Source organism: Notamacropus eugenii, chromosome 1, assembly GCF_028372415.1.
Source record: "Notamacropus eugenii isolate mMacEug1 chromosome 1, mMacEug1.pri_v2, whole genome shotgun sequence".
Classification (NCBI taxonomy): domain Eukaryota; kingdom Metazoa; phylum Chordata; class Mammalia; order Diprotodontia; family Macropodidae; genus Notamacropus; species Notamacropus eugenii.
In genome coordinates this window covers 717853549-717879769 of record NC_092872.1, presented here as the reverse complement: position 1 = coordinate 717879769, position 26221 = coordinate 717853549, and the positions used below count along the sequence as shown (strand labels likewise).

The window sequence follows — 26221 nt, the reverse complement described above, 5'->3', positions numbered from 1 at the left end:
ATTATTTTACCAGATTAATTTTTAAAAGCATTTATTAGTTAATAAACATTTAAGTTCCTATTTTTGTGCCAGACACTATATTAAACACTAGAGATACAAACAAAGGTCCAAAACAAAAAAAAAACCCAAACCAGAATACAACAGTACAAAGTCCTTCATCTCAAAGAACTTGCAATCTAATGACAGAGACAGCATGAAAACAGCTGTGTCTAAACAAGCTATAGAACGTATAAATTGGAGCTAAGCGACAGAAGAAGGCAACAGCGTCATGGGGGATACATCCAAAGTCATGGAGACCTTCAGGACTATGAGAAGATCAAGGATATAAACATGGAAGCATCCACAGAAGTCTGTTGTTCTTAGGATGGGCACAAGAGGACATGAGTTCAGAAGGAGATGCCCAAAGATCAGTTCAAGACTTGGGTAAGAAGCGAACAAGGCAGGAATCCAGTTTCTACCAACTCAGGAATTAATTAAGCTCATTTGCCCAGGGGAGTGGGTTGAGTTAGGCAGATAATTAAATAATTAGAGTCCAGACCTATTTGCACTTTCTTAGATGACTATATCCATCTTTCTGCCCCACCTTCATCTTTTATTTTTCAGCGTTCATGTAGACACATTTATCTCCTCCTTCATGCACATCCTTGACTTTAAAGGTTGTCTTCATTCTCCTTTCCACCTTTATCACAAACATGCACCAACTGAGGCAAACTCCTCCTCATCCTCTGCCCCCTTCCTCTATCTTCCTTCTCTGCCCCTTTGCTGTGGCTCTTTTCCTTGAAGACGCCACGTACCTGGGCTGCCCCTCTCTGACATCCTTACCTGTGATTTCTCCCACATCCCTACCCTATCCTACCCACCAAACCTGCTTTGCATCCTCAGAATCTTCCGTCATTCAACTCCACCCACTTCACCATGTCCATTAACTACCACTTAACTCATTCTCCACCCTAGTGTCCTTGCTTAATCATTTCAATGTAGCCTGACCCCTAATTTTTCCCCAAACTTCCTTTGACAGTCCTGGACCACAGCCTGGAATCAATCAATCAACAAGTATTTACTAAACACCTACTATGTGCTAGGAACTGTGGAATACAAGTACAGAGAACTAAACACTGCCTACTTGCAAAGAGTTCACATTCCAAGGAGGGAGATAATAAGTGCCTATATAATTACATGCAGCATATAAAATAAATAAACATGAGTATATTCAAAGTGGCTAAATAGAAGTTAGTTTGGAATGGAGGCAGTAGCGGTTGGGAAGATCAGGGAAGATTTCATACAAAAGAGTATATTTGAATTGTGTCTTAAAGCAATAGGACTCCAAAACGTCCCTCTTCTCCCTTTATGACTTTTAAAAATTTTCTATTTTTATTTTAAGGACTGGATCTCCTTATCTCATCCAGGTTGGAAGTATAGCTGAGTCCTCACAGGCCCAGACCCCGTGTGACTGGCAAGGAAATTTTGCCCTACTCTGCTTGATCTGGGTCTGTTTGCCCCTCCTTACACAACATGGTGTCTCACTCCCTTTCCAGGGGTTCACCCTATTAGTGCTGAACATGGCGCATATACCCAATTAGCTTTGCCACTTCAAACTCTCAACTTCAAGAGATCTGCAAACTTCAGACAACCTTAATAACGGTGATTACAAGACTGAGACAGAATGACTGGATTCCGTATCCATTAATTTTCTGTTGCTGTTTACCCATGTCTGAATCTCCATGATCCCATTTGGGGTTTTCTTGGCAGACACACTGGAGGGGTTTGCCATTTTGCTTCTCCAGCTCATTTTACAGGTGAGGAAACTGAGGCAAACAGGGTTAAGTGACTTGCCCAGGGTCACACAGCTAGGAAGTGTCTGAGGCCAGATTTGAACTCAGGAAGATGAGACTTCCTGACTCCAGGCTCTATGCCACCGAGCTTTTCCACTCATCCCTTAAAAGCTGACTCAAAGGCCACTCCTCCTGGAAGTCTTCCCTGATCCTGGTCAGTAAAGACTTTTCCCTGCAGACCTTACATAGCCCTTGGTTTTTATTTTTCTAATGTACTTCTCATGCAACACTGTACATGAGGTTTGTTTGTGTGTTTGGTTTTTTTTATACAGGTAATTAATCCTTTTGTTTTTGTGATAAAATGCATGAATGAACTCCCTTCCTCTGGGGCCTTCTCCTACATCACTGCATGGTTCTGAAGGAACCGGGCCTTCAGGGCTGCCCTGGAGCCTCCCTCACCCCTCCTTATGACTGTCCTGTCCACTCTCCTGCCCTGGATTCCAGGCCTTCTCTCTCTCAGTAAGCCCCCATTTTTCTCACCTCCCTTTCCTCTCCAGTAGATATTGGTACCTACTACTTTACAAGGCAAGCACGGGAACATCCCCAGACATTGTTTTCCCTTCAACACGTCACAAGAAGCAATATAGTATGTGGGAACCTTTTAGTTTCTCTAGAAATATTAAGAAATATAATTATTTCCCTACTATAAAAAACCCTTTACCAAATCCTTGGAAAAATTCCTTGGAAAGATGAATGATATAGTTCTGGGGGAAAAGGTTTTTTCATAGGGAAACAGATGAGTGGTAACTATCTTCTAAAACAAAGAATAACTCATCTTGTTTATAGACAGATAGGTCAATACAGTAAGACCTGAGTTCAAATCTAGCTTCAGACACTTACTAGCTATGTGACTCTAGTCAAGTCATATAACCTCTGTCTGCCTCAGTTTCCTCATCTGTAAAATGAAGATAATAATAGATCCGACTTCCCAGGCTTGTTGTGAATATTAAATGAGATGATATTTGCAAAGTGCCTCGCAAATCATAAAGTCCTACATAAATAATGATTGTGATGACAATGGTAGCCTCACCACCTACCTTCAGTGAATGGTGTTAGACTTAACCTTCTCCATTGATTAAGGATATTAATATCTGTCTCAGAGATGAGGTCCTTTTGTTCACTCCAGGAGTAAAAGGAGTGGTCCAGGAGGAAATAAGAATGTTGCTCAACAATTCTAGAATGCTAACCTTAACTGTATTTTTTACCTTTGGCAGTCCTTTACTTGTTTAATATTCCTGTAAATATTACCTGACATTGTCTTGAGGAAGAGGGTCACATTCGAGGGCATGGAGATGTGGGCCAATTGTTTTTTCTCCAAGAGAGAAATACCTTGGATCTAGATTAATGTTAAATTAACTCAGAATTATTTCCGGCATATGTGGGCGTAAATCAACGTACTAGATTAGCATAAATTTTTTCTTCTGAGTCAGGAGCGCTGGCCTATGCCTGTAATCCCTGGCTTCAGGGAGGCTGAGGCTGGTGGATCCCTTGAGCTCCCAACTAAGCTGATGGGTTGTCTTCATTGTCTGGCACCAACGTAGTAGTAGGGGGTAGGAGTGGATTAGGCCACCTAAAGATAGGTTAACCAGCCCAGGATGGAAATTAAACAGGTCTAAAACAGGTCAAAGCTTCAGTGTCATATAAGTTGCCATTATTCTTTAAGCTTGGCTAACGTAGGGATATACACACATATCTACAAACACACATACATATACACACATTTATATTGTGTGTATATATGTGTGTACATATACATACATATATATACATGCACACATTTATATATCCATATACAGTATATATGTATGTATACACAATTTATTTTATAAATTTATTTATATTTACTATATTTTCTTTATTATTATATACACATATATACTTATATATCATACAACATATATACACATCATACCCATATATACGTATATAAAGCATATCTGAAAGCATTGCATTTGTCTGAGCAAGCATCCTCTCCATTAGAGAGAGACCTGTTCACTAGGAACATAGAATAATTGGCTAAAATAAAATGAGAATTGCCCTATCTTCAAAAGACAAACAAACAAACCAAACCATACCTGCTGGAAAGGAGAAAAACTGATGACTGAACAAGAGACAGGGAGTGTTACAAAATTCAAAATAGATAATTTTGATCATATTAAATTAAAAAGCTTTTCTACAAAAACATCCAATGCAACCAAGATTAGAAGGAAAGCAGCCAGTGTCTCCGATAAAGAGACATTTCTCAAATGCACAGAGAACTGAGTCAAATTTATAAGAATACAAGTCATTCCCTAATTGACAAATGGTCAAAGGATATGAACAGACAGTTTTCAGATAAAGATGTCAAAGATAACTATGGGCATATGAAGAAATGCTCTAAATCACTTTTGATTAGAGAAATGCAAGTTAAAACTACTCTGAAATACCACCTCACACCAATCAGATTGGTTAATATGACAAAAAAAGGAAAAGGATAAATGTTGGAGGGAAAATTGGGACACTAATACACTGTTGGCAGAGTTGTGAACTGATCCAACCATTCTGGAGAGCAATTTGGAACCATGCCCAAAGGGCTATAAAACTGTGCATATCCTTTGATGCAGCGATATCCCTACTAGGTCTGTATCCCAAAGAGATCATAAAAAAGGCAAAAAGACCAATATGTGCAAAAATAATTATAACAGCTCTTTCTGTGGTAGCAAAATATTGGAAATTGAGGGGATGCCCAGCATTTGGGAAATGGCTGAACAAACTATGGTATATGAATGTAATTGAATGCTAACGTGCAATAAGAAAGGAAAAATAGGCAGATTTCAGAAAATCCTGGAAACACTTACATGAAAAGATACAAAGTGAAATGAGCAGAACCAGGAAAACCCTGTCCAGAGTACCTGTAGCACTGTGTGTGTGATAAATGACTCGACTCTTCTCCACAATGCAATGATCCAAGACAAGTAAAATGGACTCATGAAGGAAAGTGCTACCCATATCCAGATAAAGAACTGATGGACTCTGAATGCAGATGGAAGCATCCTTTTTTCACGTACTTTATTCTTTCTCGGGTTTTTTAAATCTGTTTCTTCTTTTACAATTGTGACTAATATGAAATATTTTTACATGATAGCACATGTATAAACTATATCAAACTGCCTACGATTTTCAGAAGAGGGGAGGGGAGGGAGAAAAATTTGAAACTCAAAATCTCGTAAAAATGAATGCTAAAAATTTTCTTGACAGGTAACTAGGGAAAAAGAAAATACTATAAACTATATATCTGTACCTATGTGTGTACATATATACATGCATATACATAGATACATAGATACACATATAGACAGCTGCACTTATATCTTTTTTTCTTTAACAGTATAGAAGAAAGAGTACTGTCCTGGGGATGAGAATAATTGTTGTGTTCATCCTCTGTTCTCAAAGAGGACCAATGGCATCACAAGGATGATGTCTTGACTTCTGAGTGAACTGGATTTGAGTGAGGCAGGGCTGTGCAAAGTCATCAGCGCTGCTCTCCTCTAGATCAACGAAGTCCAATGGCAAGATACAGGTCAGGATGACTGGCAATGGCCCTGGATGCAGTATTTAACACTGGCCTTTCTAAACCAAGGTCTTTCTCAGGTATCAGTTTGTCTGAGTCAACACCCCTTTAAGGACCAAGGGATAGGTAGGGATTGCAACAAAAGAAGGCTTAATTTACCTTCACAAAAATATCAGTCTGGAAGGGGAAGACTCTAGGAGTTTCTGGCCAGAACGGAAAACAATTGCTATTTATGGAGCCCTATTTCTCCATCTTCTTGACTGTGTGACTATGAGCAGTCTGTAGAGTCCAATTTCCTCATCTGTAAAATGAGGCTCATAGTTGGCTTGGTTTATGGAGGGCTGGACTTAGAGTCAACAAGACCTGAGTTCAAATCTCCCCTCAGAAAATCACTAGCTGCATGATCCTGAGTAAGTCACTACCTCAGTTTCCTCATTTGCAAAGTGGGAATAATAACAGGTTTTGTGAACAAATGAGATAATATTTTTAAAGTACTTTATAATACAAAGTGCTATAGAAATGCTATTATTATGGTGCAAAAGTGAGTCATTATTATTGCTGTTAAAAAAATATATTGTCTAATTGGTGTTAAAACTTTTTAGCTATTGCTCCATTGACCCTACATGGTATATCGATTAGTGTTTCCTGTTGTTTCCTTGATAAAATGCATCAAATGTGTCCAACAGAGGCCACAGGTGAGAGTCTTTGGAAAAGTCAAACATGGTGGTGGCAGAGTACCAACTCTCGCTCCTGTCCTTTAAACTTTCTTGTACCCAGGGTGAAGCAGCACCACCTGTGATGATGACAGTCAGGGCCAATAGCCACCCCCCTCATCACCAGGCACCAGAAAAGTGACGTCTGACCGGCCCAACTAGAAGACTGGCTGCAGGCGGCATGCTTCTTTTTATCCTCATGTTTCCAGAAGCCTGAGTTGGCATTTCTAGGTTTTTTGAGCAGGAAGAGACCTTGGAACTCAACTATTTCAACCCCTTCATTTAACAGAGAAGGAAACTGAGGCTGAGAAGGGGCAAGTAATTTGCCAAAGTCACACAGCTAGTGAATAGTAATAGCTAGTATCATGTTGTAGTTGTCTGGATAGAGCTGGAAAGGATCTCAGAAGGCATCTATTGTAACTGCCTCCTTGTGTTGTTGTTAATTTAGTCATTTTTTTAGTTGTGCCCAACTCTTTGTGACCCCATTTGGGGTTTTCTTGGCAAAGACACTGGAGTGGTTTGCCATTTCCTTCTCCAGCTTATTTTACAGATGAGGAAACTGAGGCAAACAGAGTAAAGTGACTTGCCCAGGGTCACACAGCAAGTAAAGCCTCGGATGAGGCCAGATTTGAACTCAGGAAGATGAGTCTTCTCCACTCCAGGCTCTGCACTCTATGCACTATAGTACCACCCAACTAGAAACTGAGGTCTTGGCATCCTAAGTGATTTGTCCAAGAACATAATGCTAGTGTTCTTTGATTCTAAATTCAGGGTCCTTAAAGTTTCCCAAGTACTTTATGTTCATTATCTCATTAGATAATCACAGAAACTCTGTGAAGTAGGTGTCGTTCCCAGTCCCCCTCCCATTTTATAGATAAGGAAACTGAGGTTGAGAGGCTAAAGGCACAGCATCACATTGCTAGTAAGCAGCTAGGTGGCATTTGAACTCAAGTCTTCCTGACTCCAAGTTTGTCACCTAATCGAGTACATTGCACTGTCCCTAGGAAAGTGGGGATTCAAGACCAAGCATAACTGCAGAATTATAGAATCATAGAATTTGGGAGATAGAAGGGATCTCAGCAAACATTAGTCCAACTCACCTCCAAAAGGGATTCCCGCTACAACATACCTGGCAAACTGTCCTCCAACTTCTGCCTGGAGTCCTCAGTCTTTGCCCTGATTCACAGCTGCCTCTCTCATGACCAGACAGCCCAGGGGAAGTTGTTTATGAGAGAGAGAGAGAGAGAGAGAGAGAGAGAGAGAGAGAGAGAGAGAGAGAGAGAGAGAGAGAGAGAGAGAGATGGAGAGGAAGAAGAAGAGGGGGAGGGAGAGAAGGACAAAGTGAGACACACACACAGAGTGGATGAGTGAAGAAGGGAGGGAAGGAGAAAGAGGGAGAGGAATAGCATGTATATATGTGTGTGTGAAAGAGAATGCATGTGTGTGTATGTGTGTATGTGTGTATGTGTGTGTGTGTGTGTGTGTGTGTGTGTGTGTGTGTGTGTGTGTGTGTGTGTGTGTGTGTGTGTAAAGAAATATCTCACCCTCCTAAGGGCACTTACTTACTCCCTATTTGGTTTCAGGTCCTCAGTGCAAGATGTGCAGTCCACCAAGCCCTGGCCAGCCTTTCACTTTGGGGCCTTTAAATGTCCCAGTCAAAGGACCTTTAAATGTCCCAGCCAAAGGGCCTCTGTGGTTTACACTTCTCTTTTTAGAGGGAGGTCCTCTTTAGGGAGTTTCTATGGAGCTGTCTGTCCCTCTGGCCACCATGGGGCCAGTCAGTTCCCCAAAGAAGGCTGACCTTCTCTGCTTATCTCTCAAAGCCAAAGATGTCACTTCATATTCACAGTAAGAAACATCTTTCTCCTGTTCTAGAATAGCGGCTCAAGTCATTGTCTGCTTGGCTTCAGACGCTGAGATCCCATTTGGTAAGACATAACTTTCCACAAATAGCCCTGAGAATGACTTAGCATTTTGATCTCACAGACCCACCCCCCAGCTTTGAGAACCACTGGGCTAGAGCAATGGGTCATATCTGAGAATATTAAATTTAACATGGATAAATATAGAATAATACACATAGGTTTAAAAAAATCCAACTTAGCTCCATAAATACAGAATGAAAGAGGCATAGCTTGGCCATTAGTTCCTAAGAAATGTCAGAGGACTTTAGGTTAAATAAGAGTCAACAGCAGGAGATGGCAGGCAACACCCCTGATCCTTCCTAGGCTACATTATTGAAGGCACAGGGTCCCCACTGAGGGTGGTGATGGTTCTGCCACACTGTACCATGGTCAGGTCACCTCTCTGCTAAATCTGGAGAGCCACATTTCAGAGAAGACCCAGATAAATACAGGATCATGTCTGGAAGAGGCCGTTCAAAAAAGGGAGAGGCTCAGAGATGGATGGAAGGAAGTGAGGAGGATGAGCCTAGAGAAAAACAATCTTGGGGGTAATCATGCCAACTGCTCTCAAGGCCAAACAGGGGGGAGAGAAGTGACCATTCTTAAAGCGCTGTTATGTGGAAGAGGAAATATATTTGCTTGGTTTGACCACAGAGGTCAGAGTTAAGAGCAGTGGAAGTCACAGAGAGGCAGATTTAGTAAAAGGAAACACTTCCTAACAATTGCCATTAACCAAAAGTGGAATGGGTTGCTTTGGGAAGTAGGGAGGGAGATAGATTCTCCCTCATTGGAAATCATGAAGTAGAAGCAAGATGAACATTTGTTGGGCCAGTGGATAGCCAATGCTTGTTCACATACGGTAGGGCAGTAGATAGAGCACCAGACCTAGCACCAGAAAGACCTGAGTTCAAATCCTGCCTAAAATACTCACTAGTTACGTGAACATAGCTGGGTAAAGCCACTTAACCGCTGCCTGCCTCAGTTTCCTCATTGGTAAAATGGAAGTAATAATAGTACCTACCTTCCAGGTTGTTTTGATGATGAAATGAAATAATATTTGCAAAGCACTTTATAAACTTTCAAGTGCTAGCTATTGTAATTTTATGGTTTGGACTATCTAGCTTCCTTCCAGTTCTAAGACCCTGTGATCTGATCCTTTGTAATCTGGTTTCCACCCCTACCATGCTACTAACATTGTTTTTCCTCTCCAAGTTTTCTAATAACCTTCTCTAGCGGAGAAATCTAATCCCTATTGACCAGTCTTTCTATCTTGTATAGTGTCAAGACTACATGGTGTCAGACGATTTGGGTTCAAATGCTGCTTCTACTGTTTCCATGGATTCATGACCTTCAGCAAACCATAATCTCTCTAAGTCTCAAGCAGCTCTCTATGACTCTAAGTAACAGACTGACTGTAATCTGAATGGGAGGAGAGAACTCTTGAAACACCAAATGAAATCATAGGTCCTCGATGCATTGATTCTGTAGTTATATACACCAGAGATGGGGAGAACAGTTAGGAGGTTAGTCATTTATTCAAAGTTTGCTAATTGTACTCTACTGGACCCTGTGGGAGATGAGTAAGGCATAGACCTGGTGTGGAAAGACCCTCTATGGTTTGGTAAGAGAGATGACATTTACATAAACAATGACAAGGAAGGCAGGATCCATCCTATACAATGATGCTAGCACACCTCATGGGTCCATAGAGTTAGCACTGGAAGGAACCTTACAGGATGTCTAGTCTTCTCCATCCCTACCCTCCCTCTTATGCCTTGCCTAGATGTCACAGGATTTTAAGCAGAGACTGGACTGCTATTTGTTAGGGATAGATAAACAGACAGACAGATAGATAGATGACTTCCTCTCAGACGTGTTGGATTCAGTGGGTGCTGAGGTCCTTATTATCTCCCAAATTGTATGATCCTATAATTTGGTGACACCCCTAGTCTTCCACATCTGCAACTTTGCAGGAACTTTTTCTCTTTTTCAAGGCCCTTCTTAATCTGGTTTTCATGGAGTATGTAATCTGGCAGGATAGGTTAGAAGAAGCCAGCCCAGGGACTTTGGTCTCATTAATCTGGTGCTTTAACCAATAAAGCCAGCTAGCTCCAGATCTGATTGAGTTGATTTCAATGTGCAATGAACTAAATATCTTTGGTCGTCTTCGGTGCTGTGGAAACTACAAACATATACTTAGGATATGACCTCAGTGGTCACCCTAAGGTTCTAAAGAAAAAGTGCAAGCCAGTAAGATTAATTCATTCCACAAATACTGGATTATTTATACTATATTTGTGGTTGTTATTTAGTTATTTTTCAGTTTTGTCCAACTCTTTGCGACCCCAAATGGGGTTTTCTTGGCAAACACACAGGAATGGTTTGTCATTTCCTTCTCTAGCTCATTTCACAGATAAGGAAACTGAGGCAAACAGGGTGAAGTGACTTATCCAAGGTCACATGGTGTCTGAAGCCATATTTGAACTCAAATCATTCTGACTTTAGACCCAGTTCTCTATGTACTGTACCAGCTCATTGCCTTATATATGCAAGATGCTAAGAGGAATAATTTAAAAAAAAGATATAGTCCTGCCTGCATGGAGTTTATAGTCTATGTCACATACACACAAAACTAGAAACATAGACTCTCAGAATGTTAGAACTGGCAGGGAACCTAGAGATCATTTAGCCAAAATCTCATGAAAGGACAGTAAAAGGAGGGCTTAGAAATCATAGATCACAGATTTAAATCTGAAGGGACCTTAGAATTTATTTAGTCCAACCTCCTCATTTTATAGATGAAGAAATCATAGTCCAGAACACTGCACCATTTCCCATCAAGAATGCCAGGTCAGCTCCCCACCCCAATGAGTCACAGGAGGAGGACCCTAAAATTTTAAATGGTTAAGTATAGATGCCAATTAAGTCTGCATTTAGCATGCTGATAATAAGGAAACCATGAGTGGTGAGGCAAGTCACCCTTCTTTACTTGGTAAATGGTGTGGTATAGGATTCAAAGAGCTGGCTTCATGGGGCTTCTTCCCCTTTCCCACCACCCATGGCAAAGCCTCCCCACTTCTTCCTGTCTAGTCAATCCTCAACCTCTCCTTGACCACTCTAGAGACCACTTTTCTCCTTTCTTTGAACTACTCTTATACTTACAGGCAGTTTGTTATTCAATTAATTGCTAGTTGTTGTCTGAGTCTTTATCACCCAGACTAGACACTATCATTCTTGAGGGCAGAGGTCATAGTTTACATTTGATTCAAGTCAATTGACATTTATTGAATTCCTGCTGTGTGCAAGGCCCTGGCTTGACTTGCATTAAAAAAGGGAGAGTCAGAAATATAACGAGGGTGGGGTAAACAGGGTTTTGTTCCAGTGTACGGAATTTAGAGGGTGTCAAATTTAAAGAATGCCAGCATCACTGGACACCCTCCAGCACAGTAAAAATAATGCTTGGTCCTCATTTCACAAGACTCATCAGCTAGAATAGAAACCTACTAGGTGGTGAATTGGGGTGATTTCCTTTTCTGTCCCATTCTGCTAGACCAGGGTTTTTAATCTGGGACCCATGAACTTGTTCTTAAATTATTTTGATAACTATGCTTGAGAATAACTGGTTTCTTTTGTAAGACTACATATTTTACTTTTTGCATTTAAAAAGATTCTTCCAAGAATAATAATTATCATCATTATAATAATTATAATAGCACTTCTATAATCCTTTAAAAAGCATTGCAAAGTGCTTTGTATATGTTATTTCACTGGATCCTCAAAACAACTCTTTGAGGTGTGTGTCCATTATCCCCATTTTACAGATGAGGAAATTGGGACTGGCTAAAAATCACCTAGCCAGTGAGTGTCCAAAACAAATCTGAACTCTGGTCTTCTTGATTTCAAGTCCCATACCCTCTTTGCTAAGACAACCAGCTACATGGAGGTCCATAGTCTTTGTCCGGCTGATAAAGGTTCATGACACAGAAAAGGTTAGGAATTCCTGAGCTAGACCCATGCACTCCCAACTGAGTGTGCATGATGAGCTGTTTGATCTGGCATGATTTTTAGTATTTCCTTTGGGACAAAAATTCCTAGTTCTAGCTCTGGGTCCAGAATAAAGCATATGATAGACTCTGCCTCGGTAAAGTTCCTTCTGTAGCACCATGTTTCATGCTGGGTGCCATATTCTAGTTGGGCAATGGATAAAGCAGAGAGCACCTAGCTAGAGGATGGTAGCCAGGATGGTGAGAGGCCTTCAGTCATGCTATATGAAGACTAGCTGAAGGTGCTGGGTATGTTTAACCTGGAGAAGAAAAGACTTAGAAGCTACATGGTAGTCGCCATCATGATAGCCTTTAAAGACCATCACATAGCAGAGGCTTAGCTTTATACTGCCTGGCCCCAGAAGGCAGAACCAGGAGCCATGGATTAAAGTTGCAAAGTAGGTCATTTACGCTGAACACCCTCAATAAGGTGAGGAAGGACCACCATACATGTTGGCAGAGTGAAAAAATCTACATTGATAAAACCATAAGTCCCTTGAAATTGAAGAGGAAAAAAAATGAGTTCACACATACTGTGTGTTTAATCTGAGGCCTTTGGAAATGCTGGGACTGATTTATTCCTTTCATCAAAAGAAGCAAGCTTCCTTCTTTCAGCAGAAAGGTGGGGGACTATGGAAACAGAATGTTTCTTATACCATCAGATGCAGTCATCCTACTGACTGTTTTTATTTAATTTTGTTATTTTTATTACAAAGGAAGATTCAAAACTGAGGAATAGGCTGCGGAATGTTTCTGGAATCTATGATATAAAAACCAGATGCATTAATAAAACTTCTTTTTAATCTTGTTGTCTCCAGTTCAGAGGAAAGATTGCTTTATTCTGGAGCCAAAGGATCTAGGTTTAAATCCTGCCTTTTATGGTTTCTAGCTGTGTGCCCTCTGAGTAATTCACTTAACCTCCTTAAGCCTCAGTTTCCTCATCTGTAAAAGTGAAGGGGGTTGTTTTGGATGGCTTCCAAGGCCCTGCCCAGCTCAAGAGCAATGATGGTAAACTCTTCCACACAAAGAACACATATCCAATAATGCGTCATGTAATAAAATGGGACTGATAACAGCATATAACTCACTGGGTTGTTTTGATTGAATGAGATAATGCATGTAAAATGCTTTGAAAAGCTCAAGGTATTACATAAGTGCCAACTGTTGTTATCATTGTTTAAAAATATTACAGGAGGTCATAGTTCTAAGGATCGGGAAACTTGGCCATAGCCTTGGACCTGCCAGTCAAATTACTACATGACTTTAAGCAACTAAGGGCACTATTCTGGACCTCAGTTTTCTCATCTATAAAATGAAAAGCTTCATTTAGATGAACTGTAAGACTTTTTTCTGCCCTAAACCCTTTCTATGATCATTATCATAATAGTTGTTCAGAAGATGGAGTCTGAGAATGGAATCTGGATTTCTATATCATGTTTTAGGGCAGAGGATGACAGTCTTCTGAAAGGGATGGAGTGAACCTGACTGAAGCTGGAAAGAATGCATTAGCTTGGTGTTTGCCAAATGTAGTCCAAAGGGCTTTCCCTGAATCAGGAAGACAGAGGGAGAAAGCTACCCACACATACTCAGCTAGCTAGATACCACAGAGAGCAGTTAACATATAGGGAGAAGATTCATAGTTGAGACCTTTAGGGGCTTACAAGACACAAAATCCAAGGAAGGGGCCAGCAGAAAAACCCATGACCTGAAGTATCTCTACAAAAAACAAAGTCAACACAAAAATGCGCAACAAGCAAAATGAACTAGTTATTAGGGAGGAAGCCTATTTGACCTCATGAGTATTATTCATACGTGATAGGATGAGACACGTGGCTCTAGATGGGTATACCTTATTCAACAGAGTAGGAGTGGGGTGAGGTAGGGTAGGAGTAAAGTCCCTTAATCAACCAGCATTTATGAAGCAGTTATTACATGCCAGGAACTCTACTAGTTGCTAGAAACACAAAGACCAAAATTAAATAGTCCCTGCCCTCAAGGAGATTACAATCTACCAGGGGAGATAATATATGTGTGTGTGTATACTAGATTGATAGATTGATAAGTAAATTGATAAGTAGATAGATAGATCAATCAGTAGATAGATAGATAGATAGGCAGACAGATAAAATGTCAGGTGAGTTTTGAAGGAAATTTGGCAACTAAGACCTCAATGGTAACTTTGAGGACAGCAGTTCACGTTAAGTGATGAGGCCAGAAGGTACATCATAAAGGGCTGAGAAATGAATGAGAAGGTAGAGAGCAGAGATAACAGGCAAGGACAGTTTTAATTTTCTGGGAAAGGGAAGGCAGATATAGGATAATATTTTGAAGGGATGGGGGACTCCTAAGGGTTTTTTTTTTAAAGGTGAGGAAGCTTGATGTGATTGTAAGCAGCAAGGAAGGTTAGAGAGACACTGAAGATTATAGAGAGAAGGAAGGACTCTGAAAGGCAATCGATTGGAGAAGGATAGAAGGAATGGGACCAAAGGTGAACACAAGGGGTGTTGACTTTGGTGAGAAAAAAGCCACCTTTTCAACAAGAACTGGAGTAATGGAAGATAAAAGATAAACATTGTGTATTAAGGTAAACTCATGGGAGGGAATTCTTGAACTAGTGGGGGAAATATGATGGAAAGCATTTGGGTAAAGATCAATGGAGGGAGAAAGAAACATATTTGTCATTGTATACTAGAGATTAGCTAAATGTATAGCGGAATTAGACATATTCATTGTTTCATAAACAGATCAGAAGCCTTACACAGAAGTGTGTTATAGTAGTGATGGAAGACTTGAATTACCCACACATCTGTTGGTACTCTCTCTGCCATACTCAGAGCACTTAATGACTTCTTGATTTGCCTTACAATAATTTCATCCTTATAATGGTGTAGGAATCAACTGCGAGAAAACGTCTTGATCTGATTCTCAGGAATTGGGAAAAACTGGAGTCATGTAGGTGTGGACACAACCATGTATTCTCAGAGTTTGTGACAGAAAAAAAGCCAGTTATTCACAATATATTTGAGGGAAGGAGATTTTAAAAGCTTCTGGGGAAGGATAGACGGGATTTCATGTGCTACAATTTGACTGGGGAAGTTAATTCCCAAAAGGTGAGAAACTCAAGAATGAAACTATGAAGATGCAAAGGGAAAAACTTTCATTGAGGAGTAAAAAGATTGTTTTAAGAGATCCATGTGGTTGCAAAGATGACTCTATTATAGCAACAATAATTAACATATCTGTAACTGCTTGAGTTTTGCACTTTATACGATTTCATTTCATCCTCACAACAGTCTTGGGAGGTTGATGCTATTATTATCCCTATTTAACAAATGAAGAAACTGAGGCAGATGGAAGTTAAGTTACCTGCCCAGGATCACAAAGCTAGTGAGTGCCTGAGGCCGGATTTAAACAAAGGTCTTCCTGACTGCAAGTCCCACGCTCCACTCACTGTACCATCTAACTGCCTTGCACCAACTTTGATTTTGGGGAGGGAGGGGGGAAAAAAAATAAAAAACTAATGAAAGTGAATGTTAAAAACTGAAAATAAAAAATAATTAAATTAAATTAACACAGATAATAACTACATTAAATATTTAAAACAAATTTTAAAATTAAATTAAATATTTAAATATTTTTTTTAAAAGAAAGCAAAAAAAGTAAAAAAAAAATAGATACATGTATGTGTGAAGTGAGTTGGGTGTACTGTACACTAAAAATTCCCAGTAGAGGAAGACTGATTAAAGAATGGTCCATACTAAGGACTTGTTAGATCTAGTTCTCCTTATATTTTAATTCTTATGGCTCCATCACCTTGTGTCACCCTTTCATTATTTTATAATGAAACTTGTATAAATTCAATTTTATTTCTGTACATGCATTTTGGTATAACATAAATCTGGGAACTTGAAATTTTAATTTTGTGTTTAAATTAAAATTAATTTAATTTTTTTGCCTAGTATTGTCTCAAGATTTTATTAAACGAATCTCATTACTCAAAGCTGCCTAAATCCATTTAGAAAATCTTTAAATAAAATTGAGAATCCTTAAAGTGAGTTTATTGGCTTTTCTGGTCCATTTTTGTTTGGATCAAAAACTAGTATCTTACAAAGTACAATTGTACACACACATATATACACACATACATACATACATACATGCACATATATATTTAAATATATATGTATACATGTACATATATATTTAAATATATGTGTTTATATTTGCTTAAATGGACTGAGGTGATTTTAGATAGTATGGAAAAAGTTTAATGTTAAAGTCATATTCTATATGAGGTGGGATGAAGAGTCAAGGATGATTCTTAGGTTGTAAACCTGGGTGACTAGAAGGGAGGTCTATACATGTATCAAGTTTGAGATGTTTACAGGACATCTACTTGTAGCTGTCTGATGGTTGGTAATAGGAGTCTGGAGTTCAGGACAGAGACTAGGACAAAATATATACATCTGAGAATTATCCACCATAGGCATAATTACTGAGTCCATAGCCATCTCTAGTCATCCTCATAAATATCTGGTCCCTGGATCCAGATGTCTCAGGAGGAGAAAGTGAGATTAGTGACCTTACACAGCCCTTCCTCACTCAAAACAAAGTGAAGTGCAAGTCGTGTCATCATTTCTCTGATGGCATGGTCTTCTTTGAAAACGAAGGATGAGCACAACAATTAACATGTTGAAACATGGGACAAAAGGCATCGATAAGAATTATGAAATACTTAAAAGAATATACACATAGAAAATGGAAGGAAAGGTAGGTAATGGAGAATGGACACATTAGGACTGTATCCTAAGAATATTGCTATAACCCAGTTGCAGATGGTAAAGAAAGCTAAGAACTAAAAAGGAGGAGGATTGTATTTTTTTGTGTACGTTTTCTCTGTCAATATGAGGAGAAAGAAGAGAAGCCAACAAGTGCCATTGCCTATGTGGCTAGAATGGTGATAACTCACAGCAAAGAGGGGCAGAGTTGTTGAATGCTCAGTAGGCTCTTGTATTTCTTGCCAGGGAGAGTGGCCCTTTCACAGGGAAGGACAAACCAAAAAGAGCTAATAGGTAGCTGGTTGCCAATATAAATACAGAAAAAGAAAGCACCTAGCTAGCTGCCCTTGATGAATGAAAGTCACATGGGCCAGATGACCTATATCATCAGATACTAAAAAAGCTGGTGGATTGAATTGTTGAGCAACTTCAGTGACATTTGAAAGATCTTGGGGGAAAGGGAGGTGCCAGAAGGATGGGAAAATGGCTAAACGTTGTCTCAATTTTCAAAGAAAGGCATGAGAATTTCACCTGCAAACCATACAGGTCAGTGACCTCAACTTTGATTCCTGTCAAAATTCCACAGCATGATATTAAAGAAATGGTTAGTGGACCTCCAGAAAAGGAAGTCATAATCACAGAGAGCCCATACCCCTAAATATATATATTCAGCAATAGTGAGTTAGATAAGATTGATCTTATTTCTTCTTTTAGAAAGCGTATAAGTAGATCAGGTGAAAGTGGTAAATATCACTTACCCAGATGTCAGCAAAGCTTGGGATAAAATATAGAATGCTATTTTTGTCTAAAAGATTGGGAGACTTGGATAAGACCATAGCACCATGGGAGAGATTCAGAGCAAGTTCAATGAGAACTCAGTGTCGACTTATAAAGTCCATAATGGAATACCCCAGGATTTGCACTTGGCCTTATGACACCTAAAATTTTGATAAGAGATCAAGATGGCATGCTTTTCAAATCTGCATATAATGTTGGGAAAAGGAGGGAGCTATAGTTTCAACAGTATGGATCCACAGCGTTCCTTGTACCTGTGTGTTAGGTGCCACCCTGGAGACCTGTGAGTGAATGTTCGTGAAGTAACCAAAAGGGAATGCCATATGCTGTTAAGATATTTTTCAGTTGTGTCTGACTTTTCATGACCTCATCTGAGGTTTTCTTAGCAAAGAGACTGGAGTGGTTTAACATTTCCTTCTCCAGCTCATTTTACAGATGAAGAATTCAGGCAAACAGAGGGAAGTGACATATCCAGGAGCACACAACTAGTAAGTGTCTGAGGCTGGATTTGAACTCATGAAGAAGAATCTTCCTGATTTCAAGCCTAGTGCTCTGTGCATTGTGGCATCACCTAGCTGCCAGTGCTACATGAGAATGACAGAAAGCTGGAAGGATAGCTAACCCTGAATGACAAAGTCAGGGTCCAGAAAAGATTTCAACAGGTTAGAAAGCTGGGAAGACTCTAGTAAGATGAAATTCATTATGGGTGAATTAAAGTCTTCCTTTTGGTTTTTGAGAATACGACTTTAAAAGTACAAGATGGAGTAGGCATGGTTAGACAGAAGTTCATCTGAAAAAGATCTGGGGGTCTTAGTGAACAGCAAGTGAAATAAGTTGGCAGTGTAATGTGGCAACCACAAAAGCTACATCAGCCTTGGACAACATATGCAGCAATATGGAAGTGAGAGTTCTTCTGCACCATGCTGGATAGATCATGTTGGAATATTGTGTCCTGTTATGGACTTCACATTTTAGGAAGAATGATGATAAGCTAGAGAAGGTGGGGAGGAAGGGATTCAGGATGGTGAAGCGCCTCAAGTTTATGCCGTGTAGGGTGAGTTGAACTGGAGACATTTACCCTGGAGAAGAGAGAACTCTGGGAAGCATGATCCAGTATTTGAAAGGATGTTTTATAGAGAGAAAGAACTTTCCCATTGGGCAGAATGAGGAGAAGTGTGTAAACGTGACAAAGGACCAGGTTAGAATGGGAAACACTTTGCATTAATTAAAGATGTCCAAAAGCCAGCTGGGCCTCTAGGAAAGCTGTGGATTCTCCTTATCAGAGGTGTTCCAGCAGAGACTCGATGATCGTTTACTCAGGGAATTGTCATGCGAATTCCTTTTTGGATCTGGCTTAGAGTATATGGCTGCTGAGTTTCCTTCCAAATCTGAAATTCTTCAACTCTCTAATCGCTAAGACAGTGATTCTCAGATGATGGTCTGTGGAAGAGACCTTTTCAGGGTTCACTGTCAAAACTATTTTTATAATAATATTAAGATATTTTAATTTCTCAATACTGATGGATATAAACCACATAAAAAGGGCAATTGGGTGGAGCCATAGCCCATAGAGCACTGGGCTTAGAATGAGGAAGACATCTTTCTAAGTTCAAATCTAGCCTCAGACACTTACTAGTTGTATGACCCTAGGCAAGTCACTTCACCCTGTTTGCCTCAGTTTCCCCATCTGTAACATGAACTGGAGAAGGAAATGACAAACACTCCTTGTATCCTTGTCAAAAAATAAAAACCAAACCCAAAATAGGATCACAAAGAAGCAAACACGGCTGAGATGACTGAACAACAACAAACCCCACATAAACAAAAGCTCTTTGGGTGGTCCTCAATAATATTTAAGAGAGTAAAGGGGTCCTGAAATGCTCTGAGATCCCTTTCTAGCTCTAGAGTTCCAAAAACTTATGAGAAAGTTTTTTGAATAAATGCTTCCTATTTCCTGGACTGTCAGTTCCACAAAGGGAAGGACCATGCCTTTGCAGTATCCTCCCTCAGCATCTTGCACAAAATTAATTCTATCTCTGTTGAGCAAATGAATGAACCTGGTTGGCCTAACCCTGCCCTGGTACATTATGACAGGGGCTGAGGCCATATCCTTGAAATGTTCTTAACTACGTCCACAGTATCATGGGACCCCAAAGACATTCAATTAATCATATGTTACATTCAATCAGTTCTGGGCTAGCTTGCTCAACTGATTCAAGCAGTGGGTTAATGAGGTCAAGGTCACAGGCCTGATCCCTGGGTGGGCCACTCAGTTGTCCTCTGTCTCACCACCATGTGCTTAGTTCCTCACCTTAGCCAGTTGTCATGACCACACATGCCTTTGGTCACAAGAGGAACTGGATGAAAGAACAGAGAGAATGTAGAGAGAATACAGTACCATTCCATTCCCCAAACTGGAAAAACCACTCAAAGCCTATGTATCCTACCATGTACACCAAGAATCACAGGATCCCCAGGATTCTGGAGCTGGGGACTGGAAAGGGTATGGACTCCTCATTCAGGTCCTGCCTCTGACATTTTGTACCTGCTGGAAATTGGATAAATCCCTCAACTTCTTCAACTTCATTTACTTCTCTGTAAAAAGGGCAGCTAGGTGGTACAGTGAATAGAATGCCAGGCCTGCAGTCAGGAAGACTCATCTCCCCAGGTTCAAATCTGGCCTCAGATACTTCCTAGCTGTGTGACCCTTGGTAAGTCACTTAACCCTGATCATATCTGTTTCCTCTTTTGTCAAATAAGCTGGAGAAGAAAATGGCAAACCTCTCCAGTGTCTCTCCCGAGAAAACCCCAAATGGGATCATGATTGCAAACGACTGAACAAACAAAAAGAGGGATTGGGATGAGATGACCGCTGATATCTCTAGGAGCTCCAAATTTATGATCCTAATTTTGCTTCATCACCAAAAAGACGAGGAACCTTAAGAATCATCACCATTGTCACAATAGCTAGCACTAAGTGCTTTAAGGTTTGCAAAGAGCTTTACAAATTAGATCTCATTTTATTCTCACAACAACTGCTATTATGATCCCCATTAAACAGCAGCTGAGACAGTTTAAGGTTAAGTGACTTGCTCAGGGTCACACAGCTAGTAAATTTCTGATGGGAACCTCACTCTTTCTGACTCCAATTCCTGTTTCCTATCCACTGTGTCACCTGGCTTAAATTTTAGAGTTGGGAGCACCCTTCAATATGATTTCAATTAAAACAAAGCACTTGCTTTCCTAGAAATGTCAGTGTTGCCCACTAGGCCAAGATTTAAAAAATTAGAAAGCAGAAATCCAAGTGAAGAAGATGTGGTGCATATGAGAATCTTTCTTTCCAGAGATTGCTTCCCAATTCCTTAACTTATTCTTTTTTTTCTGTCTCTGGAATTCAGGTGCTACCCCAGCAAAGAGGAGAGCATTAGCTCATGATTGATATTGTTTGTGCTGTTAGTAATCATTGTATGTATACAGTGCTGTAAGGGTATGACAAGATCTTATTTGACATATCCTAGGTAAGAACAAGAAAAAAATGAGTTCCAGTGACTTGTCTAAGGTCATACAGCTGCTAAGTGGTGGATTTGGGACTTAGCACTGGTCTTCTGATTCCAAAACCAACTTTCTATAATGTAATGCTCTTTCTAGAAGTTTGATTGCATTGTAGGTATTGAGAGAGGAAAGTATGAACCAATCCATAGAGTGCTGGAGCTGGAGTCGGGAAGACCTGAGTTCAAATCCGTATTCAGACACTTAAGGGCTGTGTGACACTGGGTAAGCCATTTAATCTCATCTACCTTAGTTTCCTAAACTATAAAATAAGGATAATAACAGTACCTATCTCCCAGGATTGCTGTGAGGATCAAATGGGATAATATTGGAAAGCACTTGGCACAGTGTACGCACACAGTAGGTGCTATTTAAATGCTTATTCCCTTTCCCCTAAACAAAGTGAAATGACATTAAGTAGTAGTTTTAAGGCTCAAGATACCTGCACGTGGTCCTTCCTTTTGATATTCAGTAACTTCAGCTAAATTTCTCCTCTTGCCCTTTCCCACCTTCTTCCGCCTCTCGATTTGAATCCTCCACAAAATGCACAGGGAAACCACACAGACTTCCGACACATGTCACCTTGGACAAGTCACTTAACCCAATATGCAGGGGCAGGAGACCTGAGGCCAAGTCTCTTCAGCACCAACAAGGTGACGCTGAGGAGTTACCCGATCCCCTTGTTAATCCTCGTTGCGTTGGACCTAGATCTCCCAAAGCAGGCAGAGCCAGAAGCCCCTGCTCGGAGTGACAGCTCATTACCACTGCCCGTCTGGGTGCTTGCTGGAGAGCTCCCGCTGCTGCCCGCTCGCCCTCCTCTCTCCCAGCCCTACTCCAGCGTCCTCACCCCAGTCCTCTGGAGTTCCTGAAGCTGACCTCGTTCCAGCGTGACTCCCCCACCCCGCCCCCATCTCCCGGCAAACAGCCGGGCCAGATTCTTCCATTCATTTCCTGAGCGTGGCATGAGGCTGGGAGGAGACCGGGGCGCAGAGGGGGCCCTTCTCTCGGCTCAGCCCTCTCCTGTCTCCCTCCATGGTAGTCCTCTCTTCCTCTCCTCCCCTCCGCTGCCCTCCCAGGGACCTCAGCGGGGCAGGTTACAGTCCCCTTACCCATTTCCTCCTGGCCTCTGCTGGAGGCTCCTACTCTCTCCAGGTACCAGCCCAGCTGCTCCCCCATGGCTCCACGCCCAGCTCTGGGCCAGGGAGGGGGGCAGAGCTTCGGGCTTAGGGAGGGGTCTCAGCCAGGCCTCTGCCCACAGAACTCTCCAGGGCTCCCAGGAGACTGCTTTCCAGCATACCGAATGCAAGACAGAACCGGCAGGAGCCGCAGGAGAGGGGAGCACAGCTGAAGCTCGTCCGACCGGTTAGACAGCTGCCGTCATCCTCCCGGGGGCATGGGGCTGGGGTTGGGGCGTGCCCTTCGCGCCGTGCCAAGCCGCTCCTCTCGAAAGAGGACTGCTCGGGTCACGGCCAGCCAGGGCAGTGCCCGTAGCCCCAGGCACGCCTTCCTGGAGGTCGAGCTCAGGACTGGGGCTGTGGACCCCTTCCCCTTCCCCACCTCCCTCACTTCCGTTTAGTACCTGACCAAAAGGGACCTAAAAGTCTCTGGCCTGGATCGCTATACATATATTCTGTTGGAACAGTAAAAAGATGACTGCATCTGGTTTCAGACACTTACTAGCTGTGTGACCTTGGGCAAGTCACTTAGATCGCTACTTGCCTCAGTTTCCTCTTTTGTAAAATGCGGAACTAGACTACACTGTCTCTAAAATCCCTTCTGGCTCTATGATCTTATGATTCCATAAAGGTTCTGGGCTTCCAATTTCCTTGTCTATAAAATGAAGGGAGTGGACAGGATGACCTCTGATCTCATTCTCAACTCCTAATCTATGACCTCCCTGCTGCTTAGCATGGAACGGCAGCCTAGCCCAGCAGAGAGATCACTCTCTCCAGGTTAAGGAACTGAGTTCAAAGCCTGCTCAGATACCTGTGACCTAAGTCATTCATGTAATGGGTCAGGCCATGCATGCAATCTCCCTGGGCCCTGTTTCTTCATATGTGAAATGAAGCGTTTGGGCTAGGGGAATGGCCTCTGAAATCCCTTCCAGCTCTAGAGTTTCTAGCTGTGAGACCCTGGGCAAGTCCCTTAACCATTGCCTGCCTCAGTTTCCTAATCTGTAAAATGGGGATAGTTATAACAACACGGTTATAGGTTATAGCAAACCAAGGTTGCTGTGAGCATCAAATGAGAGAATATTTGTAAAGCGATTAGGAAGATGCCTGGCACATAGTAGGTGCTGTATAAGTGTAAGTATTGTTATTTAATATAGCAGTTATTTTCAACCTTCTTCAAGGTCTTTCATCCCCTGGCCTACTGAACGTCCAGATTCTGGCAAATAACTTAGGGAGGCAGTTGGTGAAAGTGGAATGAGACCCAGAATAGGAGTCAGGAGAGTTGGCTTTTAATTCTGACCCTCTGCTTCTAACTAGCTTTGTGCCTGAAAGCACACAACTTCACTCCTCTCTTCCTTTAAACGTTCCTTTCCTAGATTGCAGATTGAGTTTTGGACATGCTGCGTTTGAGATGTCTCTGGGATATGCAGATGGGGATCACCGACAAGAAGTTGGAAAAGGAATATATGTGTAGGCAGGGATGAGACTCCGCTGGGTGGGCAGAGTGAGGGACTGGGCTAGGCCCAGGGAATTATATAACATTGTTCCGATTTAAACTGTTTTTTCGAAGCTGTGTGTTAAGCTGAAGCTCTCTAGAGCAAAGAGTCTTAATCCAGGATCTGTGGGTTTGTTTTATTTTTTAAAAAATCTTTTGATAACTATGTTTCAGCATAATTCATTTCCTTTATAATCCTCTGTATTTTATTTTATGCAGCTAAGAAATGTCATTTATGCTGAGAAGGCATTGACTTCTCCAGACTGCCAGAGCAGCCCATGGTACAAGTTAAGAACTCCATGACTAGACAATCTCTAAGATCCCTTCCAGCAATAAAACTCTGACTCTATACTTTTATACTGAGGAAACTGAGTCAGATACAAACTCTCTTGTTGAGGGCAGCTAGGTGGTGCAGCGGATTAAATGTGTGACTTGGAGCCAGGAAGACCTGAGTTCCAATCCTGCCTCAGACCACAGAAATATGGCCCTGGGTAAGTCACTTAAGTGCTGTCTGCCTTGGTGTCCTCATCTCTGAAATGGGCATAATGATAGTACTGATCTGCCAGAGTGGTAGTGAGGATCAAATGAGATATGTATTAAGTGCTTTCCAACCCTTAAAGTGCTATAGATGTGTTAGCTCTTATTATCTTCCTTTCTTTCCATTTCAGAATAATTTTTCTACTGTAACAATTTAACAAACATTTCTTAAGTACCTACTATGTGCAAAGGACTGCCTTTTGCCTTTCTTTGTATCTTCAGTCCTTAGCTCAGTGCCTTATACATAATGTTGCATTAAGTGCGTGTTGTTGGGTCATTTCAGTTACGTCTGACCCTCCATGACCCTATTTTGGGGTTTTCTTGACAAAGACACTGGACTGGTTTATCATTTCCCTCTCCATCTCATTTTACAGATGAGGAAATGGAGGCAAACAGGTTTGAGTGACTTGTCCAGGGTCACACAACTGATATGTGTCTAAAGGCAGATTTGAATTTAGGTCCTCCGGACTCCAGGGTTGTCCGCTGTACCACTCAGCTCCCCCTAGGGGCTTAATAAATGTTTACTAACTGACTGCAGGGCACTGTGTTAGTCCTTGGTAATATAAAGACATAAATGAAGCAAACCCTGCCTAGCAGGGGCTTACATTGTCCCAAGAGGATAGAACACGTATAATGCGTTCGTCCTTCATTGCTGAAGAAGACTATGCCATCAGAGAAATAATGACATGACTCGCACTTGACTTTTTGTTTTTTGAGTGAGGGAGGGCTGTGCAGGTCACCAGCCTCACTTCTCCTCCAGAGCCATCTGAATCCACAATGTTAGTTTAGTAGTCACTTAAATCTGAACTCTTTCTTCAAATTTCTCTTATTGACTGAAATTTTTATTGCACTATAGTCTATAAAGAGATATTTACAATTTCTATCTTTATGTATTTATTTGTGAGTTCTTTTCTCCTTTCTTTATATAATTTTTTTTAAATAAAGGTACCATAGAAAGTTGAAAAATAGATTGGCTCTATATGGTTCCCATACAGGAATCACCAAAGTATCTATCTAATTTTCTAGAAATCTGTTTAGGATATTAATTTCTTTGTTTTGTTAGATTTGTCTAGATTTGAAATGGGCTTTGCAATAATTATGGCTTTACTATCTAGATCTCTCTGTGATTCAGTCAGCTTTTCCTTTAAACAGAATAATGCTGTGCCATATATGGATATGGGTGTGCATGTATATATACATATTTTACATATAAATACACATATGTATGTATGTATACACACATACACATACAGAGGAGCCATCTACTGTCACTTATGGCCAATGTGACTTTGAAAAAGTCAAGTAACACCCTTGGACCTCACCTTCTATATCTGTTAAATGAGGAGATGGATGAGACAGATTCAGAGGTACCTTCTAGCCTTACATTGGTGCTTCTATGATCCTCCAGGCCTGTCTAGGTATCTTCTTAGACCTTGATTACACTTCAGACCTTAGACTCTCTTCTGGAAATATGCTGGGTTTCCTGACTCACATTTCACCCACATCCTTTCAGATTCCTTTTCTTTGCTTTTCCTCCATAACTTCTAACATCGCAGTGAACTACATTATCTTTTCTATACTGAGATATAATATAATATAACATAACAATATAACATAACATCAGGTAAGATCAGGTAACATAATGTAACAATGTAACAATGTAACATAGCAATGTAACATAATATAATATAATGCAATACAATTCAGTTCAATATAATTTAATATGATGTAATTATATGTAACACAATAATATACAACAGTAAGATTATTATTCAAGCTAAATCCACATTGCAAATACTCACTACTGAGTGAGTTATTAGTTAATCACATTATCCTGCAAGACCCAGTTCCCA

General features: G+C 40.8%; 1 protein-coding gene across 4 annotated transcripts in view; it reads right to left on the bottom strand.

The window, feature by feature from the left end:
- Positions 1 to 22520, bottom strand: part of PSD4 (pleckstrin and Sec7 domain containing 4) — a 65070-nt gene extending 42550 nt beyond the window's left edge. For 2 of the 4 annotated variants that reach the window (XM_072636789.1, XM_072636796.1), the window contains exon 1: positions 22274 to 22520. The gene's annotated coding sequence lies outside the window, so the exon portion shown is untranslated. Of the gene's footprint in view, positions 1 to 2869; positions 3589 to 21606; positions 21972 to 22273 lie in introns of those variants that run through there. The other 2 variants (XM_072636794.1, XM_072636792.1) reach the window with 2 other exon arrangements.
- Positions 22521 to 26221: the final 3701 nt, after the last annotated feature.